The sequence below is a fragment of the Anomaloglossus baeobatrachus genome, chromosome 8 (genome assembly GCF_048569485.1).
Source record: "Anomaloglossus baeobatrachus isolate aAnoBae1 chromosome 8, aAnoBae1.hap1, whole genome shotgun sequence".
Classification (NCBI taxonomy): domain Eukaryota; kingdom Metazoa; phylum Chordata; class Amphibia; order Anura; family Aromobatidae; genus Anomaloglossus; species Anomaloglossus baeobatrachus.
Window position 1 is genome coordinate 22,966,100 of NC_134360.1, and position 24,563 is coordinate 22,990,662.

The 24,563-nt window shown below is 45.6% G+C and overlaps 1 long non-coding RNA gene across 1 annotated transcript; it reads right to left on the reverse strand.

The window, feature by feature from the left end:
• Positions 1-714: 714 nt before the first annotated feature.
• LOC142249089 (uncharacterized) lies at positions 715-20,782 on the reverse strand. Its single transcript, XR_012724989.1, has 4 exons — positions 20,712-20,782; positions 19,122-19,358; positions 5,316-5,521; positions 715-1,662 (listed from the first exon to the last, which is right to left on the reverse strand). It is a non-coding gene; the product is annotated as an uncharacterized LOC142249089 (long non-coding RNA).
• Between the last annotated feature and the right edge of the window lie 3,781 nt (positions 20,783-24,563).

Here is a 24,563-nt window from a genome sequence, read left to right on the forward strand (position 1 = left end):
TTACGAGTACTGAGCACCCGAGCATGGTAGTGCCCACTCATCACTAGTTATGAGTACTGAGCACCCGAGCATGGTAGTGCTCGCTCATCACTAGTTACAAGTACTGAGCACCCGAGCATGGTAGTGCCCGCTCATCACAAGTTACGAGTACTGAGCACCCGAGCATGGTAGTGCCCACTCATCACTAGTTACGAGTCCAGAGCACCTGAGCATGGTAGTGCCCGCTCATCACTAGTTAAGAGTACCGAGCACCCGAGCATGGTAGTGCTCGCTCATCACTTTTTACGAGCACCCGAGCATGGTAGTGCCCACTCATCACTAGTTACGAGTACTGAGCACCTGAGCATGGTAGTGCCCGCTCATCACTAGTTACGAGTACAGAGCACCCGAGCATGGTAGTGCCCGCTCATCACTAGTTACGAGTACTGAGCACCTGAGCATGGTAGTGCCCGCTCATCACTAGTTGCAAGTACCGAGCACCCTAAAATGGTAGTGCTCACTCCACAATAACCCAATACGAGAAAAAACCCTACTACTAGCTACCACCACCAATCGCTTTACAGGCCAATTCATTACCAGGTAAAGGTAGCGCATAGCTTTGAGGATGCACTTTAAAGAGCAAGAGGAACAAAGCTATAATATTTTATATATTTCAATCGAAAATAGGCAGTGTTTATAAAGGTATACAACAGATGTTACAAATGGGGACAAAACAATACAGTATACAATTGCATAATTTAAAAAGGATTAATGAAAGACAATTAATTACTAAACTAATGTCAGGAGGTGCTCCTTAGAAAAGTTGGATGAGGTCCCAGCAAGCTACAAAGTACTGACAAAGAACAAAAATTTGTTATTTGCCTTTTATTAACAAAAGTTATCTCCTCTCTGGTGACTCATTAGAGGGCAGGTCATGGGATATGGCTTCAGGATATCTTTGTCCATGGAGGTCCCAGATGGAAGATATTGTGGACATGTTTCTTATTAAGATTTTATTTTTCTATAGATATGAAACATGGCATGGCTAGCATCATACAGTTAGCTGATATTAATTTGGGACTGATGCCCTGTCGCACAATTATGGAATATATGCATCCTCTGCCTCTCGTGATCACAATGCTGACAATGTAACTCCTATAAATATATGATTCATACAAACCCTAATATTCATCAATGCAGTTGGCCAATATTAATTTGGTACTGAGACTCTGGTCGCACAATTTTGAAAAAAATATGAATTCTCTACCTCTCGTGATCACGATGCAGACAATGTATCTCCTATAAGTACAAAATCAATACAAACCCTATGTTACGCTCACCAAGGAGCGGCGAGCGTCCAGAGGTGGACCCACTGGACCGTGCATCGGACTCCCCTGAGAAGGTGACCAGCAGCGAACCCCTATACAGGGACTGTGCGGCGCCTCCCCAGAAGGCCTAAATGCACGGCAGCCAGGAACCGGTAGTAGGAGTCTCTGTAGGGCCAGGTGTAGCAAGGTTGTGACGTCCACAGCCGGCAGAACACGGAAACTGCACCAGAGATGTTCACAGCAGGTGACGTCCACAGCAGGTACGGCACAGATAATGTCCACGGCAGGTAGGGCACGGTGAAGTCCACTGTCGGTATCAGCGGTGATGTCCACAGCCGGAATGGTACGGATGGCACTACGGTGAGACAAGGGATTAGAACCAGGTATCAATGCACAGAAAACAGATAACAGCACAAGGGGGTCTGGACACTGGCAAGGCTCTAATGGAAGCGTTGCTCGGGCGCCTGCTGCTGGGGGAGGTGGACGTAAAAAACCCATTAGGTAACAGGTGACCTGTGAGGTCACTTCCAGAAAACGGGGCATACCGCTTTAAGAAAGGGGGCGTGGCATCGCGCGCAGCCTAGAGTCACTTACTGCAGTTCTGTGTAAGGATGGGAGACAGGAAGAGGCTGCAGCATGCCTGGGAGCAGGACGTACATCAGGACCCGGAGCAGGGGCAGCACCTGCAGAGCCATGGGACCGGTAAGAGGAAGGCCGTCGCTGCCTGGGGCTATGACCGGGAGTGCAAGTGGGAGCCATGCTGGGATCGGGCAAATGTGAGGAAGCGCCCCCCCCCACGGGGTCTGGTGGGACCAGGCGCTACACCCTAATATTCATCACTGTCTACTGGTGCCCAAAAATCTAGCAAAGATGCTTTGATGACAGAACGTGTATGTAGTTGGGAAAGGTATGTCTACACCCTTGAATACACAAATCACTGGATGTTTTTACCAAGCATTACTTTGGAGTAATTACCTGTCCACACAAGGGGGTCCTAGCTAAACAGAGGCCACATTGCTTCCTCCAGTTATAATTCGTTTCTTTCTCCCCAGCTATACGTAATCCCATATGTTCAGTGTGGGGGTGTCTATGCCCTGTCTGGAGACCAGAGAGGTGTTTTAAGGATTTTTAATTTCTCTCTATGGTCTTGGTACTTTCCAATACAAAAAAATATGTGTTTTTCCTTAGTCTTTTCAATGGCAAAACAATTTTAAAGTTTGTTGCTTAGTCACTGTTTTGGGTGACAACATCATTTGGGCGGTGTCTAGCAAAGCCCATAGGGCAGCACCAATTAAGAATCCCGCATGGGAAATCATCTATCCTGAAATCCTCTAGACATGTCTTTAACTCATTCGTTGTCATTGTTGTTTGAAAGCAAAAAAAAAAATACAGTTGCAATTAAACTTAATCATCCCCATTGCAAATTTTGTTTTATAGCAAAATTTCCAAACATTCTGCTATTTGCAATAAACCAATCAAAGAAGAACAATGTAAACAACGTAACTGGTTTAACAAATTCCTGCAAATTCAGTACAAAATATCACTTTTACTGACTACTGCAGTCTCCGGATTATTCACCCCTTCTTTAAAGGGAATCTGTCAGCAGGTTTTTGCTACTTCATGTGACAGCAACATAATGTAGGGAAGGAGATTCTGAATCCAATGGTGTATCACATAGATTACTGGCTAAAGACATTAAAAAAAAAAAAATCTTTATTTTGATATAGCGCTAACATATTCCGCAGCGCTTCACATACATCAGGAACACTGTCACCATAGGGGCTCACAATCTAAATTCCCTATCTGTATGTTTTTGAGTGTGGGAGGAAACCGGAGTACCCGGAGGAAACCCCCGCAGACACGGGGAGAACATACAAACTCCTTGCAGATGTTGTCCTTGGTGGGATTCGAACCCAGGACCCCAGCGCTGAAAGACTGCAGTGCTATTCTGAAACAATCAAAGAATTTAGATTCAGGAACACCATAGATCTGAGAGCTTCCCTGCCCTCACCAGGCTCTCAATAGAGATTATGCATTGACTGTGAGGTGTCAATCATAGTAGGGGGGGTGTCGGCCTGGCCTGCCTGTAAGTTTCTAATCCTGCAATGTTAATAACAGGGTAATAAACCCTTTTATTAATATAAACAGTTGTCCACACACTGATAAGAGAAGCACAGTTGTTTTTTGTTTTTCAACCCTTACAGCATTGTGTTCTCAGCTTACATAGCAAAAACTTGCTGACAGATGGCCTTTAATATTTAGAAGAGCCCTTCTGGCTGTTATAAATTGCTGTATAGGTGATGCATAGCTACTGGCAGGACTTAACCCATTCCTCATTGGTTGTATATTATATTACGGGGTCAGGAGAAAAACCCAGAGCCCAAAATGAACACTCGATGTGCATCAAAATGTTTGCTTTTCCTGGCTAAATTTGAATTTTGCAGATTTGCTTGTCATTAGATATGTTTACTGTATAATATATATTTGTGTGCTTGTAAAATATCGTTCTTTCTGCCAGTGACTGTATATATTTACACGCTGAACCTTTATTTTATGAGGCTGTCTAGAAGCAGGCAAATAATTTCGTAAACTTGCCTAAGGTGCCAAAACCGTTCCCCCATGCCGGTGCCTGGCACAACTCCAGTATTTAAGAATGGAGATCATCAAGTAGATGAGGTTTAGGAAAGTCTCTGAGCCTAAATCTTGCTCCTATCCCTGTGATGTACAGGTAGATATAGCAGCCTGGCATGCGATGGTCTCTGGCTTCTTCACATGCTATTATTCCAGGCGACAGAGCCATCAATCACCGGCTCCACCGAGCCCCAGGACTGCTGACGGAGAAACCTCAGTATGTCCAACTAATATTTTCTGCCTGCCTGCTGCCTCTAGGATAAGCTGACAGACTTGCAAACTCTTCTTCATCAGTCCATCCAGTTTATCATCCCTGCAGCCAAACATCAGTACCTGAGGTTACCCTATTACCTGGAGACATTATTAACCCTTTCGATGAAAAAGAAAAATAGTGCAACAAAATTCTTTGCGAATTTTAAAAAATCCGTATTCGCCAAAATGCAGATTTTTTATGGTTTTGTAAATCAGTTCCGAGCAAATTTGGCAAAAAGAAATACAGTTTCTTCAATTTTCGACAAAATGTAAAGGTTCATCACATGATGTCCCCCCACCGAAAGATGAAGGGTGGAGACCGGAGGCGGGCATGGATAGGGGTAGCAGCTGTGCAGCAGGTGAGCATCTTGGCTTTTTGTATTTTTATATATATATATATATATATATATATATATATACCGTATATATATATATATATGTGTATGCATGTATGTATGTATGTATGTATTTATTATATATATATATATATATATACACATTCTATTTTTGCACCACTCTAAACTGAATTTTATGCCCATACCGATGTCCCCGCGCTTTCCTGACCCTCTCCCCTGGCAGGACGTCGGTTTTCTCACCTGCTCGGCTGTCCTGCGGTGGCTGCCTCCTCCCCAGTCCATGCTGCCATCTCCCAGAGCCTGAGTATACCTAACAGGATTCCTGGGTCTGCCCAAACGGTGTGCGCATGGCCATGCCCCTTTTCTTAAAGGTCCAGTGCACCCCTGACCCAGAAGTACCTCTCAGATTAGCTGAGAGGTTGAAGGTATTTAAGGCACCTTCCCCTTTAGGGAGGTGTCTAGGCAAAGAGTTAGTTGCGTTGCTAGTTCTCAGGTTCCTTTGTGCTGGGGCTGACATTTATCTATATTTCAGTGTTGTGCCAGTTTGCTGATCTGCTGCTGCCACTACCATCCACGCCAGCCGGCTACCACAATAGCCGCCACCGCTAGTATCCATGCCAGTTGCTGCTGCCATATCTACCCATCCATCCCGGACAGATCCACTACTCTGCCTGCTGCTGCCACTTGTACCAAAGACTGTACTGTGTACATGGCGCCAGCTGTTGGGGTACCACAGATCCCCTGGGATTGCCCTCTGCCGGCTGCTTACCAGCATGTGTACCTGCTGCCATCTTCAGTGGCAGTAGTGAAGACTCGGTGGCTGGTCCAGATGGCTCCCACAGGCAAGTGAATGGTACCTTCAGTCCAGTGGACCCACTAATACAGTGCTCGCCCTGCGAGCATAATAATATAGTTGTCCAGAAAGTCTTATTTGGGTCTTAAAATCAGGATAAGCGCACATTCAGGTGTTCATTTCTGTAGAACCAAGGAAACGACATGTTAAAAACGGATGGTAGAAGGACGCTGAATCATCTGCAGCGAAAGGGTTTATAATCCCTCTATTTGCTTATTAAATTATATGGTGTGTTTTACTGTTTGATGTATTTATTATGTTTCCATTTTATCCTTAAATCCACAAAGTTTATTGCCTCTTAATCCGGTAAATCTGTGTATGTCTCCATCCTTGTATAGAGACTTTGTGCTTTTTGCGTGTAACTCCTAGATACTCTATGCTGCCATATTACCACATCTTTGATTCACGGACCAGCTGCAGGTCTCCTTGTCACGCTAGGTATAGGGAAGTACCACGCATGGGGAAGGGCCAAACCTTCCGCTGGCCCCCTGGCCAAACCTTCCCCTGGCCCCCTGGGTCTCCTGACCACTCTAGATAGGTTCCACAGCTATGCGCCAAGCAGGATACATGGACCTGGCTGGCCCTGAACTGGACCCTAGGTAAGGAACAGATGGGATGAGCGCTTAGTCAACCCCACTAAGCTCTAAAGAACATTCAGGGAACACAAACAGGGGAAAACTAAAACTTATCTCCAAGATGACCTAGGGAGAGAAACAGCAACAAACGTTTCTTTAGATAAATAGAAGCCGACTGCTTGCCTTTATAGGAATATTACTCTATCATCAGCAAACACAAAGGGGAAAGTGGGTATTTAAGGACAGAAGGGGAAATGATGATGATTAACAGCTGAAAGGTGATGATATCTGCAGGGTCCTAAAAGGAAATGGATAAACCAAAAGCAGAGAAGACACATGGGATACCACTAACATCACAGCAGGAAGAATAGAAGGTCAGGAAGCAGTTTGTGTAGCCAAATGTTGCGACCTTCTACAGCCGGACACCACAGGACTTTATGCAACCGTCTGAAGGTGGTGGCTGACAATCTCATTCTATTTCATCAATTGGATGTTTTAGGGATCCGGGCTTTTTGTGGTCGGTCATGTTCTTCCACCAGACTCCCTCAACCATGTCTGCATGGACCTAGTGCACAGAGCTCAGTCATGAGGAATAGAAAAGAACCTTCCCCAAACTGTTCCCACGGAGATGGAAGCTACAAATGTCCATAATGTCTTGTGCTGAGACATTAAAGGGGTTGTTCACTACTTGGACAACCGTTCTCATTCTCCATATGCGCCCCCATAAAAATAGCAAAGCCTACACTCACCTCCATTGCCACTGCAGTTCCAGTGGTGTCAGACTCGTATTGTGCGACTCATGTGATTTTGTTAAGATACGCGAGCCCCGAGTCCAATCACCGCAGGCTTCTTTCGCCCCGCCTTTGGACACAGGAGCAATCAACAGGAAGTGATCGGTAGCTGCAGCTCTCACTTCCTGTTGATTAACTTGTTTGGTCCAAAGGCAGAGAGACAAAAGCTGGTGCTGATTGGACTCAGGGCTTGAATGACGTCACAACTAAATGTTAACCCTGGCATCAAGAGCCCGGACACTGTTGGAAGCATGCCAGTACGGGAAGTGATTGTAGGCTTTACTATTTTAGCTGGGGGAAACATAAGGGATCATAAGGGGTTGGACTCATAGTGGACAACCCCTTTAATCATCAGAGGCGAGGGTCTGGACGTTATACATTGGGGGCAAAAGACCAGTTGTTATACACCAGGGGCCCTATGTTATACACCGAGGGCAAGGGGCCGAATTTTATAGATGGAGGGGCGATGGGCCAGAGGTGATACACCAGGGACGATGGGCCAGAGTTCATTCACCAGTGATGATGGGCCGGGTGTTATACACCAGGGGTGATGAGGTGGATGTTATACAAGTAGAAAGCAGTCCTGCCGCAATGGCAAAGCAGTACAACCCAAATCCAAAAACAGACTATAAGGTATAAGCAAGGATTTTAGAATTAAAACATAGCTTTTAATATCATTAGTCTAAAACACAAACTAAATAGTATAGTAAAGTGCAGTGCAGTGCAAGAAAATATATAAATAGAAAGATCTCACCCGGTTTTCTTGATGAGATAAGAAGCCACTGGAAAGTTCAAGGCAGAAGCAGGTCAATCCGGACCAAACAAGGGGGGGGGGGAATGGGGAGCATCCAAAGGACAATATCCCTACCCCTGTCGTGCCCCTGCAATATAATGCTTCCGCCCTTACAAGGGCAGCACCCAAGTCAGGAATGCTCGCCCTACTGACAAATACACCCTCCCAACGCGTTTCCCTCTCTCAAAAGAAAGAGAGTTCATCAGGGGAGAACTTAAAGTAAAGCCTGCAATGGCAGGACGTTACTGCACACAACGTACGGTCGTGTTACAAATGTGTAAACACAGTGCCCTTTCTTGGTGCACATGTGTATGCTAATGGCCAGTGGGACGCTGTATACTGTTAGACCCACAAGCTAAATACCCCTCATACCTCCTGCATGTTCGCCAATCATTCGTGCCACATGTTTATGCAGCCCCTATAATCGATTCATGAATCGTGGATCCGTTCTTCCACTACGCATGCTCAATCAGTCAATCAGCAGCATATTAAGGCTGCCTAGCGGTACTCTCACCGCGCATACCCGGAAGCGGTAATACAACCAGATAGTGCTTCCGCGTTCCACCACTTGAACCGCATATTCCGCGCATGCGCGGCGCGCGATCATACAGAAGCTGTAATCAGCCCAGCGGTGCTCTCACCGCGCATGCCCGGAAGCGGTAATGCAATACTTCCGCGTTCCACTCCTTGAGCCGCATATTCCGCGCATGCGCGGCTCGCGAACACATGAAATTTGCTATCAACCTAGACAAAACACCCAGTGCGCACGCGCAATGTTGTTACCGTGCGTGCACAGATATAATCATATAACAAATATTAGTGAGCCAGGATTAAACTTCATAAGATCTATATTCCGCACATGCGCGGCTCGTGGCCATATAGGAACAGATATGTCTATTATACAGAGAGTCCGCTTGCAGCCCTCAAGTTAGTTAGTAGCCCAAATGCTTCTCATAATGTGCACATACAGGCACCTATTGAGTGTGGTGAACTAGTACAAATAATTATGATGTCATAAACAGGGGCAGGAGGTATATTAACAATAGTATTCGTAACGGGGGATTACAGAGTCCGACAGTCAGAAAATCAAACACTGCAGTAAAGAGGAGGGGGGGTGGGAAGGAAGCGAAGGACACCCTTCTTGTCGTGTCCAACATAAAGAAACTACATACAATTCCAACCCTCCCCTCAGGTCCCATGGTATAACACCCAAAGAATCTGGGTTGGGCTCAATTATACAAAGGGGGCTCATCATCTTGGTCAATAGCCCAGCTTAATAGACCACCCAAACCATCCCACCTCCAAAACCCACCCCAACCAGAGAGAAAGAAAAGAGAAAGGTCCCCACACTAAATGAAACATCCATAATTGATCTGGTCATTTAGACCCTCTGGACGACACGTCCTTAATTTAAAAATCATTCTAGCTTCCTTCTGTAGGAGCAGCCTATCCAGGTTACCCCCTCTAGGAGATGGTTTGACCTTTAGAATCCCCATAAATACAATGGATTCTCTGTTTCCAAAATGCTGTGAGTTCATGTGTCTAGAAATCGGAGTATCCCGTTCGTTCCTGATATCGCCGAAATGTTCTCCTACACGACGGCGAAACTCTCTGATGGTCTTTCCAACATACTGCTTGCCACAATTACAAGTGGCCAAATAGACAATGCCTTTGGTTCTACAGTTTATGAATTCTCTGACACCCAGGCATTCGCCTGTAACAGTACTTGTGAATGTTTTACCCGTCTGGATATGAGCACATGCCACACATGCCCCACACCTAAAACACCCAGTAGGTTTATCCGGAAGCCATGTAATTGGTTTCTCAGGGGCCACATAGTGGCTATGTGTCAGACGGTCCCTCAGGGATCGATTTTTTCGAAAGGTCACAGATGGCTGGTTGCCAATAACCTCGGCAATGTCAACATCCATTTTAAGAATTGCCCAATGCTGTTTTAAAATCTGTCGGATCTGATTAGCACCCTTTGTAAAGGTGGTAATGAATCTCACTGTTTCATCACATTCCTCCCTTTTCTGTTTAGGAATAAGAAGTTGGTTACGATTTTGTCTGAGGGAGTAGTGGTAGGCCTCCCTAAGAAAATGATTAGGGTAGCCCTTCTCCAAAAATCGAGCCCTGAGATCCCTAGCTTTCACAACAAATTCCTCCTCACTGGAACAGTTCCGTCTCAAACGCAGATACTGTCCCTTCGGGATACCACGTCTGAGAGGGAACGGATGATGACTCTCCCAGTCAAGGAGAGAGTTAGTTGCTGTGGGCTTCCTAAAGATTGTTGTTTGGAGTCCACCCTGGGGGTCCACTGAGACCGACAAATCCAAAAATGGTAGCTGCGTTGGATGAATGACATACGTGAACTTCAAACCTATAGAGTTACAATTCAGATCCTGTACAAACTTCACAAAATCTTCCTGGGGACCTTTCCACAATATAAAGATGTCATCTATAAATCGTGTCCATATCTCGATCATGCACGTATATTTGGACATTTCCTCAGAAAAGACGAAAACGTCCTCCCACCAGCCCAGGAACAAGTTAGCGTAACAGGGAGCACAAGGGCTCCCCATCGCTGTGCCCCTGAGCTGGTGGTATATTGTGCCGTCAAACGTTAAAAAATTGTTGTGTAGAACAAAATGTAACATAGCGAGAATCAGTCGATTATGAGCCTCAAATTGTTGACCACGTGTGGATAAGAAGTATTCGATGGCTTTCATTCCCTGATCATGAGGAATAGAAGAGTAAAGACTCTCAACATCAATACTAGCCAAAAAGGTCCCCGGGTCAGCCAGCACACCTTCAATCCTCTTCATAAAATCCATACTGTCACGGATATAAGAGGGCAAGCATGTAACAAAGGTTTTTAAAACTTCATCCAAATATATGCCCACATTCTGCCCAACACTGCCCACACCTGAAACTATTGGTCTACCCCTAAGGGGTGTGACCCCCTTATGGACTTTGGGCAAGATATAGAATGTGGACATAACTGGAAATTCCGGGAACAAAAATGTGAACTCGTCCTCATTCAATAATCCATCAGCTTTTGCTCCACTCAATAGGTCCCTTAGGGTCTTTTTGGAGTGTTCCAATGGATTACCCGAGACCCTTTTGTATGTACTAGTATCATTAAGGATCTCAATACAGATCTTTCGATAGTCCTGTGAATCCATAATCACTACATTGCCCCCCTTATCGGAGGGCTTAATGGTGATCATGGATTCCTTCTCTAAAACACACAGAGCCTCCATCTCATTTCTCGTGAGGTTATTACTCTGTGTAAAGAGATTATGGACTTCAGGCTTACGTTGGGAAGCCAATGACTGCGGGAGAGCCTCAAAAGATGCACACACATCACGGGTTACTAAGTTAAGAAAGATATCAATAGCTGACACATCCGAAGTAGTTGGGGGCATTTTCGTGCTTGGATTTTTAAGCTTAGTGAAAGGACCCGCTCCCGTGTCATTAATAATTGGTCTGTCTAGATCTGCCAAGAGCCTAACATCCCCTAACATGTCAGGGGGTATGCTAAGCTCTTCACACAACCGATTATCCTTTGATTTAAAGAATTTCTTCCAACGAAGCTTCCTCACAAATAAATTCAAATCAACAATGAAATCAAAAACCGATAGATCACTTGTAGGGACGAACGATAGCCCCTTACTCAACACCGCCATCTCAGAGTCAGTGAGGGGTCGCTTGGACAAGTTAATAATTCGAGACTCTGTACCTAGCCTTTTGTTTTTTGGCTCCTGAGGAAGTGCGGTCTCTCTAAAAAACCAATATTGGGGCCACTCGAAAACTGGCGAGTATTCCTGGGGTTCCCCTTCTGGAACCTCCTCCCCCCCCTTTGTTGACCAAATTGATTAGGAAACCTCCCTTCAGAGTCTGAAGCCTCCGTTTCGGTGGAGGAGAGATCCGAATCTCGCTCCCCAGGGGTGGACCTCTCAGCTGCAGTAAATTGATAAACCTTATTATCTTTGAAGTCCTGGAGGTCACGGACAAACTGTTTATGCTTCCTCTCCTTAATACGATACTGATATTTTTCCACTGTATTTTGTAACAGATTCTCTTTTGACACAAAATCAGTCTCACTCTGGAATGTCTTAATATGGTCAATCTGTTCTTTTAATTTTTTATCAAGAGCCTCCAGGCAGACTTTCTCCTCTGACAGTAAAAGTTTCATAAACCTCAGAGAGCTAGCCGTGGCCTCCTTTTCCCATGCACTAATCAGCTGAGGGGTACGACACCTGGGTGCTGGCAATAGGGAAATGCGTAAACCTCTAGGTACAATCCCGTTTTTAAGGTAATTATCCAAGCTTTGTACCTCCCACCAGCTTGTTATTTGCTCCTTATAGGTTTTAGTAATCTCCTTGAAAGCTGTTGTGTATGACGGTAGATATTTCTTTTGTGCAAAATCCTTCTCAGAAAAAATCTCCCTGGCTTCAGTAAGCCATGAGGAGGTGTCAGGTGCAGACGCCAAAAAACCAGCCATGCCAAGTGTTATACAATACAAGTAGATTGATTTTCTGACTGTCGGACTCTGTAATCCCCCGTTACGAATACTATTGTTAATATACCTCCTGCCCCTGTTTATCACATCATAATTATTTGTACTAGTTCACCACACTCAATAGGTGCCTGTATGTGCACATTATGAGAAGCATTTGGGCTACTAACTAACTTGAGGGCTGCAAGCGGACTCTCTGTATAATAGACATATCTGTTCCTATATGGCCACGAGCCGCGCATGTGCGGAATATAGATCTTATGAAGTTTAATCCTGGCTCACTAATATTTGTTATATGATTATATCTGTGCACGCGCGGTAACAACATTGCGCGTGCGCACTGGGTGTTTTGTCTAGGTTGATAGCAAATTTCATGTGTTCGCGAGCCGCGCATGCGCGGAATATGCGGCTCAAGGAGTGGAACGCGGAAGTATTGCATTACCGCTTCCGGGCATGCGCGGTGAGAGCACCGCTGGGCTGATTACAGCTTCTGTATGATCGCGCGCCGCGCATGCGCGGAATATGCGGTTCAAGTGGTGGAACGCGGAAGCACTATCTGGTTGTATTACCGCTTCCGGGTATGCGCGGTGAGAGTACCGCTAGGCAGCCTTAATATGCTGCTGATTGACTGATTGAGCATGCGTAGTGGAAGAACGGATCCACGATTCATGAATCGATTATAGGGGCTGCATAAACATGTGGCACGAATGATTGGCGAACATGCAGGAGGTATGAGGGGTATTTAGCTTGTGGGTCTAACAGTATACAGCGTCCCACTGGCCATTAGCATACACATGTGCACCAAGAAAGGGCACTGTGTTTACACATTTGTAACACGACCGTACGTTGTGTGCAGTAACGTCCTGCCATTGCAGGCTTTACTTTAAGTTCTCCCCTGATGAACTCTCTTTCTTTTGAGAGAGGGAAACGCGTTGGGAGGGTGTATTTGTCAGTAGGGCGAGCATTCCTGACTTGGGTGCTGCCCTTGTAAGGGCGGAAGCATTATATTGCAGGGGCACGACAGGGGTAGGGATATTGTCCTTTGGATGCTCCCCATTCCCCCCCCCCCTTGTTTGGTCCGGATTGACCTGCTTCTGCCTTGAACTTTCCAGTGGCTTCTTATCTCATCAAGAAAACCGGGTGAGATCTTTCTATTTATATATTTTCTTGCACTGCACTGCACTTTACTATACTATTTAGTTTGTGTTTTAGACTAATGATATTAAAAGCTATGTTTTAATTCTAAAATCCTTGCTTATACCTTGTGGATGTTATACAGCAGTAGCCATGGTTCGGATGTTATACACCAGGGGTGATGAGCCAGATGTTAAACACCAGGGGCGATGGGCCAGATATCATACACCAGGGGCGATAGGCCAGATGTTATTCACAAGGGACAATGGGCAGGATGTTATACACGAGGGACAATGGGCCGAATGTTATACACCGGTGCCCATAGTTCAGATGTTATAAAACAGGGGCGATGAGCCGGATCTTATACACCAGGGGTGATGGGCCGGATGTTATACACCAGTGCCCATGGTTCAGATGTTATACAGCAGTGCCCATGGTTCAGATGTTATACAACAGGGGCGATGAGCCGAATGTTATACACCAGGGGTGATGGGCCGGATGTTATACACCAGTGCCTATGGTCCAGATGTTATACAGCAGTGCCCATGGTTCAGATGTTATACAACAGGGGCGATGAGCCGTATGTTATACACCAGGGGCAATGGGCCTGATGTTATACACCAGGGGTGATGGGCTGGGTGTTATTCACAAGGGACAATGGGTAGGATGTTATATACCAGGGACGATGGGTTGAATGTTATACACCAGTGGCAATGGGCCGGATGTTATACACCAGGAGGGAGGGGCCGGATTTTATACACAAGGGACCATGGGCCAGATGTTATACACCGGAGGCGATAGGCCGGATGTTATACACCAGAGGCTATAGGCCGGATGTTATACACCAGAGGCGATAGGCCGGATGTTATACACCAGAGGCGATAGGCCGGATGTTATACACCGGAGGCGATAGGCCGGATGTTATACACCAGAGGCTATAGGCCGGATGTTATACACCAGAGGCGATAGGCCGGATGTTATACACCAGAGGCGATAGGCCGGATGTTATACACCGGAGGCGATAGGCCGGATGTTATACACCGGAGGCGATAGGCCGGATGTTATACACCGGAGGCGATGGGCCGGATGTTATACACCGGAGACGATGGGCCGGATGTTATACACCGGAGGCGATGGGCCGGATGTTATACACCGGAGGCGATGGGCCGGATGTTATACACCGGAGGCGATGGGCCGGATGTTATACACCGGAGGCAATGGGCCGGATGTTATACACCGGAGGCGATGGGCCGGATGTTATACACCGGAGGCGATGGGCCGGATGTTATACACCGGAGGCGATGGGCCGCATGTTATACACCGGAGGCGATGGGCCGGATGTTATACACCGGAGGCGATGGGCCGGATGTTATACACCGGAGGCGATGGGCCGGATGTTATACACCGGAGGCGATGGGCCGGATGTTATACACCGGAGGCGATGGGCCGGATGTTATACACCGGAGGCGATGGGCCGGATGTTGTACACCGGAGGCGATGGGCCGGATGTTGTACACCGGAGGCGATGGGCCGGATGTTGTACACCGGAGGCGATGGGCCGGATGTTGTACACCGGAGGCGATGGGCCGTATGTTATACACCGGAGGCGATGGGCCGGATGCTATACACCGGAGGCGATGGGCCGGATGTTATACACCGGAGGCGATGGGCCGGATGTTATACACCGGAGGCGATGGGCCGGATGTTATACACCGGTGGCGATGGGCCGGATGTTATACACCAGAGGCGATGGGCCGGATGTTATACACCAGGGGCGAAGGGCCGGATGTTATACACCAGAGGTGATGGGCCGGATGTTGTACACGGGAGGCGATGGGCCAGATGTTATACACCGGAGGCGATGGGCCGGATGTTATACACCGGAGGCGATGGGCCGGATGTTATACACCGGAGGCGATGGGCCGGATGTTATACACCGGAGGCGATGGGCCGGATGTTATACACCAGAGGCGATGGGCCGGATGTTATACACCAGAGGCGATGGGCCGGATGTTATACACCAGGGGCGAAGGGCCGAATGTTATACACCAGAGGCGATGGGCCGGATGTTATACACCAGAGGCGATGGGCCGGATGTTATACACCAGAGGCGATGGGCCGGATGTTATACACCAGAGGCGATGGGCCGGATGTTATACACCAGAGGCGATGGGCCGGATGTTATACACCAGAGGCGATGGGCCGGATGTTATACACCAGAGACAATGGGCCGGATGTTATATACCGGAGGCGATGGGCCAGATGTTATACACCAGGGGTGATGGGCCGGATATTATTTACTGGGGGACAAGGGGACTGAATGAAAAACTGAATTTAATGATTAAAGCGGGCTTTACTCGATACGATATCGTTAATGAATATTTGTCGAGGTCACGTTGTTTGTGACGCACATCCGGCGTCATTAACGATATCGCAGTGTGCTTAAGAGCGATCTGAAACGATCGCAAAAGAGGGCAAAATAGTTTGCCGCGGAGAGGTCGTCCTAAAACAAAAAATCGTTTACTGCTCTTTAGCGATGTTGTTTGTCGTTCCTGCGGCAGCACACATCGCTATGTGTGACACCGCAGGAGCGACAAACATCTCCTACCTGTGTCCACCGGCAATGAGGAAGGAAGGAGGTGGGCGGGATGTTCACGTCCCGCTCATCTCCGCTCCTCCGCTTCTATTGGCCGCCTGCCGTGTGACGTCGCTGTGACACCGCACGACCCACCCCCTTAGTAAGGAGGCGGTTCGCCGGCCAGAGCGACGTCGCAGGGAAGGTAAGTGCGGTAAGTGCGATAATGTTCACTACGGCAGCGATCACCACATATCGGCCGTACGACGGGGGCGGGTACTATCGCGCTCGACATCGCTAGCAATTTCTAGCGATGTCACAGCGTGTGAAGCCCGCTTAAGAGCTGAGTCCTGATCTTTTACGCCACTGGTAGGAAGTTGAGAGTTGCTGCTTATTTTCAGGGAACACCGGTTTATATTCTCAGCTCGTTAAGCTGATCAGATCTCGGAGGGACTCTGCCAAGTCCCGGCTTCTGCTTTGTGTAAGTTGCAGCAATTCAGTCTTTAGCTGCCAAATGGGTATTATTTCTTTGCTTTATTTTCTGCTCTTTGGAAGCCGGTACATTTTCTTGCTAAGAGAAGGAGCGTCTTATGTGTTTTTCTACTTGTAATTGTGAGACATTGAAGCAATTCTATCTCTGCACCAAGCTGTTGTCTCCAAGCTTTAATGCAATTTCTGGCATAGGACGTTAAAGTACGGAGTGAGTTTATGTGGCAAAGTGATTGAAATCTCCATGCAGGTTTATGCTAATTTTGCCATTTTAGTATGCAATGAAAAAAGATATAGAAAAGATGAGTTTTCCTCCCTAGTCCTGTATAGACTCAATAACTTGTTTATACTGACGGCAAACGGGCACGGCATGAAATCCAGGCCCAAGTGCCCGTGAGCCCAACGCCCTGCCTATCCCACTAATGTATATATTTATAACCAATATCTTATGGAATCTATCCACCTATCAAAAATAACTGCCAGAGATGAGTGATTTTTACGAAATTTGAATTTTATAAAAAATTTTCAAAACTTTGATTATTTGCAAATTATAAGTATTGAGAAAACCTCCTGAAAATATGTGTATGGGATATCTTTGGACTGTATCATACTCTTTACATAGGCATGTACAGTGGATATATAGAGTCATGGCCGAAAGTGTTAGCACCCTTGAAATTGTCCCAGAAAATTAATGCAATTACACGTTTTATCACACACATGTGTATTACCTTTGTGTGTATTGGAACAAAAAAAAAAAAGAGGAAAAAAAAGACGAATTGGACACAAAATGTCAAAAATTGTCCGGACAAAATTGTTGGCGCCTTCAAATTAATATTTGGCTGCACTCCTTTTGGAATAAATAAACTGCAATCAATCGCTTCCTATCACCATCCACAAGCTTGCTTTTGATGGATTGAGATTGGGGATTATCCATTATCCGGACTATTACAAACTTACATCAATTTTTCTCTGCCGTCCACGTTCATGGAGATTACCTACAGTGCCATCGGTTGTAACTTCTTTATTATGTTGTGCACCTTAGATAAAGGAAAATGTAACTCCTACACCTGCCCCCCTCCCCTGACAAGGATGCCGGAATTCTCACTTTCCTGGTTGCCCAGTGGTGACTGCTCCATCCCCGGTTCCTGCTGGTGTCTCCCAGGGCCTGTGCATAATGCATAGGCATAACAAGCATGTCCGTAGGGTGCGTGAGCAGACATTCCTCTTTACTTAAAGCGTCATTACGCCCTGATCCAGAAGTGCCTCTCAGCATCGCTGAGAGGCATCAGGTATTTAAGGCACCTTCCCCTTTAGTGAGGTGCCTGGGCAATGAGTTCAATACATTGCTAGCTCTCAGGCCCCTTTGTGCTGCCGCTACTGTTACTGTGCTGTTGCTGATTTCTTTCTGTGTTTTAGTGCATGACAGGTCTGCTACTGCAAGTATCCACGACAGCTTCTTTCTACATTATAGACTGCTGCAAGTATCCACACTGGCCACCTCCTACGATATCCGCTTTCGTTGATGCACATATTAATGCTGCTGCCTCCTCGATAACTGCTGCTTCTACAACCAGAGACTATTTGAGTACATGACACCAGCTGCCAAGGTACTGTTGATCCCTGTGGCTGTCTACTATCGGCTACCTACCAGCTTGTGTGTCTATCGCCACCTCTGGAGGCTTTAATGAAGACTCAGTGACCCTTCTAGTTCACTCCTCCAGGCCAGTGATCAGTACCTTTGGTCCGGTAGATCCACTAAAGCCATGCTCGCCTGCCGAGCATTATAGAACATCAAGATCTCTGGAAATGGACTTACAATCTTGCTATTCTTGATATTTTTAACAATTTTGACTCTCAAGTCCTCAGACCTTTCGCTTCTCCTCTTTCTGTTCTCCATGCTTAGTGCGGCACTCACGGACACATAGTGCAAAGATTGAGTCAACTTCTCCCCTTTTTATCTAGATTTAGGTGTGATTTTCATATTGCCCACACCTGTTACTTGCAACGGGTGAGTTTGAACGAGCATCACATGCTTGATACCAAGTTTTTTACCCACAATTTTGGAAAGGTCCCAACAATTTTGCCCAATTTTGAAGCTTGGTATGAAATTGTTTCCAAGTTCCCTTTATTCTTTGTTGTTTTTTCACATTGTTCCAATACACACAAAGGAAATGAACATGTGTATAAGAAAAAGTGTAATTGCGATAATTTTCTGGGAGGAATACTTCATTTTCTGGAACAATTTTAAGGGTGCCAACACTTTCAGCCATGACTGTATGTGTAGCGCAGGGCCTAAGGGGGTACACGAGATACACCAGCCCCTTAGACCCTGCACTAGACATAACATTATTTTTTCATGTAGTGTTTGTTAGATGATCTGCTACTAACAATTACAATAGGAAGCGAGGGTGTGCTCCGGGGTGTTACTTTAATGACACTTAAATTCTAATTTCAGGATATTTGATCTCGTGTAATATCGCTTCTGCTGCTGAAGATCGGAGACAGCTTGTTTTGGATTTTCACATCTGCATTTGTTTCACTTGAACTAGGTTAACAGCAGGATATTAAATGCTCCGAGATAGTGATTTTTTTGGTAAATAAATTAGATTTGTAAATAATTCATCACTTTCAGGAATCTAAGCTGAATAATGAAAATATTTTATCCTACAAAATGCGCTATTTTGCAGCTGGTAGAAAAGAACTGGGGATTTTTTTCTGACTTGGAAATCTCATTTTCCTTGAATATGTCAACACGGTATAAGTTGCCTTCTGTACAGAGCAAATAGCAAATGTACACGCCTGCACACTGATCCCAAAACCCAGAGTGAGGAAACAATACCTACCTGATATTACAAGTACAAGGTTTCTCACGGCTGTTCAGTGTTAATGTGATTCAACTGCACTTGTCTGAAAAGTAATCAGTTGTCCAATTAAAAGAATTGTGCAATTTATTTTAGAAGGGTTCAGTAACAATGTGTCCAAATTCCTTGTAGTGTAGATTTGTTGCATATCTGTGTTTGATGGTCCAGAAAAAAGAGAAGCTGCAGATGCTCTCCATTCTCCATAAATGACAACTTTTTCTGGATAATCCAATGACAGAGAGAGACAGACAAAGTGAGAGACAGACAAAGTGAGAGACAGACAAAGTGAGAGACAGACAAATCGAGAGACAGACAAATAGAGAGACAGACAAATCGAGAGACAGACAAATCGAGAGACAGACAAATCGAGAGACAGACAGACAGAGAGACAGACAGAGAGAAAGAGAGACAGACAGAGAGAGAAAGAGAGAGACAGACAGAGAGACAGACAGACAGAGACAGACAGAGAGACAGACAGAGAGAGACATACAGACAGAGAGAGAGACAGACAGAGACAGAAGCAGAGACAGACAGAGAGAGACAGAGAGAGACAGAGAGAGGCAGACAGAGAGGCAGAGACAGAGGCAAAGACAGAGACAGAGAGAGACAGAGAGAGACAGCGGCAGAGACAGACAGAGAGAGACAGAAACACAGAGAAAGAGATAGACAGAGAGAGAAACAGAGAGAGAAACAGAGAGAAAGGCAGACAGAGAGAACAGACAGAGAGAGAGACAGAGAGAGACAGAGAGAAACAGAGAGAGAGATAGACAGACAGAGAGGGAGACAGAGAGATAGACAGAGAGACAGGGAGAAACAGAGAGAGAGAGATAGACAGAGAGAGACAGAGAGGGAGACAGAGAGAGACAGAGGGAAACAGAGAGAGACAGACAGAGAGAAACAGACAGAGAGAGAGACAGAGATAGACAAAGAGACACAGACAGACAAACACAGACAGACACCCCATCCCCACAACTCTAACCCACTCCCCTGTCACACTTTTTTACTTGCTTTGGCAACACTAATTGTATTTTGGTCCTGACAATAAAGCATATTTGATTTGATTGACAGACAGAGAGAGATAGACAGAGAGAGAAACTGAGACAGAGAGAAACAGAGTGAGAGACATAGAGAGAGACAGAGAGAAAAAGAGATACAGACAGAGAGGGACAAAGAGAGACAGACAAAAAGAGAGACAGAGAGAAAGACAGAGAGAGAAACAGACAGAAACAGAGACAAATCAGAACCATAAAAAAAATCCAGGCTGTATGTGATTGTGCTTCCGTAGGAGGCCAGAGGGGGGGGGATCCTTTTTAAAAATTATTTATTGATGTTCACATAATCCACATACAACATGTTTCGGCTAGCAAGCCTTCTTCAGGTATAATATAAGCAATAAACCTGAAGAAGGCTTGCTAGCCGAAACGCGTTGTATGTGGATTATGTGAACATCAATAAATAATTTTTAAATTCACATTTTTTTTTCCTGCTAAAACATGCGTCGAAAACAAGCACATAAAAAAGAAACGTGGCCACGTAGCCTTAGAAATTTTTATTTTACTTTATAAAAAATACCTTTTGGGTTTGTTCTGTGCCTTCCTTGTGTTGTGACTGTTACTTTCTCTGCTTAGTTCCCCGTCCTTCTGTAACGCTGCGGTGAGGATGGTTTCCTGTGATTTGTATTCATGTATGCACAGATTATCACAATGTGTCATCCAACATATTCACGAGCTTTAAATTTGATGACTTGTGCAATTTGTCAGCTAGATCCTGGAAAGATCAATCTCAAGAAACAAGATGCCCTTCCTTATATCATTCATCATAAAAATTCTCATGCATTCATATCACAAATGTGTACATCATGATGTGGACCCCAGAAGACGCGTCCTCAGCCAAGAATCATGGTCTTTGAGCTTAGAACAATTAATATCTGCTCTCCCCCATTATCTGAGGGTGGAGTCTGACCTCTGAGATATTCATTTTTATTATTTAATTTATTATTTTAAAGGGGTTTTCCAGGCTTGAGGCTCAGGTCTGCAGTCACTTTTTACAACTCCAGACTTGTTAATTATCACAGCATGCAGTGTGCACACTGTCAGGATTCTCTGATGCCAGCATTGGAAGCAGGAGGGAATGTGACCGCATATATGTGATTTGCAAACATAATATCACATAAGAGAGGCCAGACACGTTTAGTAAGAATGTGGCTGCAAGTATACCAATTGCATACTTGTTTTCACATGAGTGCCCGCTCCTAGTGCCGGCACCGGAGAATCTTGACAGCGCACCCGTATGACCGCATATATGTGATTTGTAAACATAATATCACATGCCAACTAGACGTGCATGTCCTCATTTAATACAAATGAATTAAGATAGGTCGGACACGTCTAGTAAGAATGTGGCCGGAAGTATACCAATTGCATACTTGCTGTCACATGACCGCCCGCTCCCAGTGTCGCCACCGGAGAATCCTGATCGCACGCGTGTGATCACATATATGTGATTTGCAAAAATAATATCACATAAGAGAGGTAGAATATATTTAGTAAGAATGTGGCCAGAAGTATACAAATTGCATACTTGCTGTCACATGACCGCCCGCTTCCCCTGCGTGCACTGGAGAATCCTGACAGCGCATGCGTGTGACCACATGTATATGATTTGAAAACATTATATCACATGCCAACTAGATGTGCATGTCCTCTCTTAATTCATTTGTATTAAATGAGGTCGGACACGTCTAGTCAGAATGTGACCGGAAGTATACAAACTGCATACTTGCTGTCCCATGACCGCCCGCTCCCAGTGCGGGCACCGGAGAATCCCGACAGTGCACACGTGTGACCGTATATATGTAATTTGCAAACATAATATCACATGTCAACTAGACGTGCATGTCCTCTTTCAATGTAAATGAATTAAGAGAGGTAGGACACGTCTAGTCAGAATGTGGCCGGAAGTATACAAATTGCATACTTGCTGTCACATGACCGCCCGCTCCCAGTACCAGCACAGTAGAATCCTGACAGCACACGCTATGCACTCAGTAAGGACTCATAAGTCTGCAGTCACATAGAGTGGCTGCAGACTTGACCCCAAACCTAGACATCCCCTTTAAGATATAAACTGTACATCTGCTTTGAGAACGCAAAGACAAAACTTGAGAATCCAGCAAGAAGAATGGCACTGCCTTAGGCTACTTTCACACATCCGGATTTTTGCTCTGCGGCACAATACGGCGTTCTGCAGAAAAACCGCAACCGGATTTTGTAACGCCGGTTGCGTTTTTTTTTGCATAGACTTACATTAGTGCCGTATTGTGCCGCAGGGGCTTGCGTTCGGTCTGGTTTTTGCCGCATGCGGCAGATTTAGCCGATGCCGCGGCCGGATCGAACGTTCCCTGCAACGTTTTTTGCTCCGGCAAAAAACACCGCATCGCGCCGCATCCGCCCGCTGCGGCGCATTTTTCAATGCATACCTATGGAGGCCGGATGCGGCGCGATGCGGAAAAAAACGCATCCGCTCGCCGCATGCCTTTTTTTCCACTGCGCATGCTCAGTAGCATGCCGCAACCGGAAAAAAACGGACGGGCCGCGTGTAAAAACTTATGCAACGGATGCGGTGTTTTCGCCGCATCCGTTGCATAGTTTTCACAGCCGGATTGAGCCGCAGTGCTCAAACCGGTTGTGTGAAAGTACCCTTAAAAACACTAAAATAGATAAATCCCGGACCCAAGTGGCATACACCCCCAAGAACTGCAGGATTTAAGTACGGTGATAGACCATTATATTTAACATTCACAGATTCCACAATAGCAGGGTCTGTACCGCAAGACTGGTGTAGAGCAAATGTGGTGGCAATATTCAAAAAGAGGACACAATTTGAGCTTTTAAATTATAGGCCAGTAAGTTTAACCTTTACTGTGGGTAAAATCCTTGAGGGTTTCCTCAGACATGCTATCATAGAGTATCTCAAGAAGAATAACCTCATAACTCAGTATCAACATGGGTTTATGGAGATCCGTCCTGTCAAACTATTCCGATCAGCTTCTATCATGAGATACCTTGGACACTGGACCCGGGAAATGCAGTGGATGTTGTCTATATGGACTTTGAAACACAAAAGGTTGGTTCATAAAATGAGAATAATGGGACTAGGGGAAACTGGGTTAAAAATTTGCTCAATGATAAGAAACAAAAGGTGGTTAGTAATGGAAGAAACTCAGACTGGGTCACAGTTAACAGTGGGATGCCACAGGGGTCAGTACTGGGCCATCTTCTTTTAAACATATTTATCAATGATCTTGTAGGGGACATACTGAGTAGAATTTCAATATTTACAGATAATACTAAACACTGCTGGCTATCAACACAGAGGATACATTAATATTACAGAAGGATTTATGTAAGCTGGAGGCTTAAGGCCCTGTCACACACACAGATAAATCTTTGGCAGATCTGTGGTTGCAGTGAAATCATGGACATATTGTTCCATTTGTACACAGCCACAAACCTGTGACTGATTGTCCACAATTTCACTGCAACCACAGATCTGCCGCAGATTTATCTCTGTGTGTGACAGGGCCTTTAGGCTAAGAAATGGCAATTGAGGTTTAGTGTACAGAAATGTAAGATTATGTACATGGGCAGAGGAAATAAAATGTATAATTCTGTACTAAATTGTAAAACACTGGCTAAAACTGTTACTGAAAAAGACATGGGTGTGTGGGTGGATAGAGAACTAAACTCTAGTGACCAGTGTCAGGCAGCTTCTGATAAGGCAGATACATTTATGTTATGTTTAAAAGAGGCATAGATGCTCTTGATGAGAACATAGTTATGCCTCTATACAAGTCACTAGTGTGGTTACGCTTAGAATATTGTGTACAATTTTGGTCTCCGGCATATAAGAAGGACAGAGCTGAACTAGGGCGGGTGCAGAGAAGGGCGACCAATGTTATTAAAGGAATGGGGGAACTACAGTTCCAAGACAGGTTATTAAACTTGGGGTTATTTACTCTGGAAAAATGAAGACTCAAAGGTGATTTTATTACAATGTACAAATCAGTGGCGTAGCTAGAGTTCAATGGGCAAAATTTGGACTAGCCCCCCCTCCATGTTGGTCAGATGTATGTATAAGGGGCACTTTGCACGCTGCGACAACACTAGCCGATGCTAGCGATGCTGAGCGCGATAGTACCCGCCCCCGTCGTCTGTGCGATATGTGGTGATTGCTGCCGTAGCGAACATTATCGCTACGGCAGCATCACACGCACTTACCTGCTCTGCGACGTCGCTGTGACTGCCGAACTATCCCTCCTTCAAGGCGGAGGTGCGTTTGGCGTCACAGCGACGTCAACCGCGACGTCACTAATCGGCCAGCCAATAGAAGCGGAGGGGCGGAGATGAGCGAGACGTAACATCC